Below are 2,264 nucleotides of genomic sequence, written 5' to 3'. Positions count from 1 at the left end.
CAGGTGGAGTTAGGTGGGGCGGATGCCTTCCAGATGGAGGAAAAGGCTTGTGCAGACACAAGCCCAGGGCACACACTTGAAAGAGTGAGGTTTTTGTTTTGCCCTCACTTCAGGCTGATTTCTGGGTTTTGATTTCCAGGGTAATTCCTACTATTAAGGAGGATGGCCTTGGGAATTCTCTGGCAGTCCAGTGGTTAAGACTCTAAGCTTCCACTGCTGGGGACACAGGTTTGATCCCTGGTCAGGGACCTAAGAACCCACATGCATGGCACAGCCAAAAGAATAAAAAATAAAACAATTTTTAAAAATGGAGGATGGTCTTGTTCACATTAAGATTACTATTCACATTAGTATTCATGGTGTAAACGGGAGGCACAAACAGAAACCTAGTTCCTGAGTTCACTCCTGTCTCCTGGCTCAGCCTCTCGGGTCCATTCTCTACAACGTGGCCAGAGGGATACCTCTAAATCCCTCCATGGCTCCCCATTGCCCTTGGGATGCGGTCCAGCCTCCTTAAGATGACTCCAGGGTCCTCCTCTCTCACGTCCGGGCCTTCCCACGGGCTGCCTCCTCTGCCCAGGACACTCCTCACCCCTTTAATGCTGCCTCCCAGACCAGCCTCTCCTGTGTCCGCCCTGGGCCAGGGATTCCCTTAAACTTCCCAACTTACCACTCATCAGGTTTGTTGGATTAGAGTCCTCCCCGGTCATCCTGGTCATCTCTGGTCACCCCGGAACCCTGCTCAACAGCCTGAGCTGGCCTCCCGGGGCCACCCTGTAGCCTGGCTGGGCTCTGGAGGGGAGGGACCCACATCTACGAAGGGCACACAGATGGGACTCTAGAAATTCTGGAGTAAATGGCTGAAATTGTGGTGCTTTCACTTACTTTGTTCTCGTGTCATTCTTGCAAACTTTGAGGTAAGTTCTGTTATTATCCTCACTTTTTAGACAAAAGAACAAAGGCTCAGAGAAGGGCACATGGCTACTGGCTATGGCTGTGCTCAGCTTGGTCTGATTCCCGGGACCAATAAACAAATAAAGCGAGGCATCTGAGTAAGAATAAAGGAAATCAGGGAGAAGACTCCTGCGAGTTACTCATGTTTGTCTTTTTAAAAAAATATTTATTTATTTATTATTTATTTAGGCTGCACTGGGTCTTAGTTGTGGCACGCATGTGGGATCTAGTTCCCCAACCAGGGATTGAACCTGGGCCCCCTGCATTGGGAGCGTGCAGACTTACCCACTGGACCACCAGGGAAGTCCCTAATTGTCTTTTAATAAGCACGTGCCGTCCCTACCCCAGGGCAGGCCCATTGCTCACAGTGGCAGTGACCTGCTGCTATTTGTTCACTTTTCCTGAGAGGGAAGAGAGCAGGCCTCCCTGGCTGGCCTGGTTGGCACATTTCATTCTGAGGGGCCTCTCTGGGGCAGGCGTCACTCTTACATGCAGCAGGACCTGGCGCTTCTGAAGAGGGACTCCGGAGCCAGGGTGTCTGGGCTCAAATTCCAGCTCCACCACGTACCAGCCGCATGACCTTGGGCAAGCTACCTCTCTTGGCCTCAGTTTCCCCATCTGTAAAATTGGGATAATAACAGTAGCTACCTCACAGGGTTGTGGTGAGGATTAAATAAATGAATATTTGCAAAGAACATAGAACAGGGCCTGGCACGTAATGAGTCCTATATTAGCATTTGCTTACCCCCCACCCCCCATATATATACAATTGTTAGAAAATGTTTGAGAGTAATTTGAGCAGCACATATCAAATTATTTTAAGATTTATTTTTTATTGAAATGTAGTTGATTTACAATGTTGTATTAGTTTCTGGTATACAGCAAAGTGATTCAGTTTTCTATATATACATATATATATACATACACATACATATATATATTTTTTTCATATTCTTTTCCATCATGGTTTATTACAGGATAAAAATATGGAACTCTTCTCGAATGTGCGTGTCATCCTTGTGCTAATCTTCTCTGAATTGTTCCAATGCCAAAGCAAGCACGCACACGGAAAATTTTTAGTGCAGCACCCACTCAGCAATCCCACTTTGTGGAACCTATCTGATGGACACCTTCATAATATCCATAGTGATAAATATTTAAGAATGTTTCTTGGGGCTTCCCTGGTGGCGCAGTGGTTGAGAGTCCGCCTGCCGATGCAGGGGACACGGGTTCGTGCCCCGGTCCGGGAGGATCCCACGTGCCGCGGAGCGGCTGGGATCGTGAGCCACGGCCGCTGGGCCTGCGCGTCC

The 2,264-nt window shown here is 48.3% G+C and overlaps 1 pseudogene; it reads right to left on the bottom strand.

Moving 5' to 3' along the window:
• Positions 1-1,934: 1,934 nt before the first annotated feature.
• Positions 1,935-2,021, bottom strand: LOC112065573 (uncharacterized; annotated as a pseudogene).
• Between the last annotated feature and the right edge of the window lie 243 nt (positions 2,022-2,264).

This window comes from Physeter macrocephalus, chromosome 9, assembly GCF_002837175.3.
Source record: "Physeter macrocephalus isolate SW-GA chromosome 9, ASM283717v5, whole genome shotgun sequence".
Taxonomy (NCBI): domain Eukaryota; kingdom Metazoa; phylum Chordata; class Mammalia; order Artiodactyla; family Physeteridae; genus Physeter; species Physeter macrocephalus.
The sequence above is the reverse complement of the archived record's forward strand: the minus strand, read 5'-3'. Positions and strand labels throughout refer to the sequence as shown.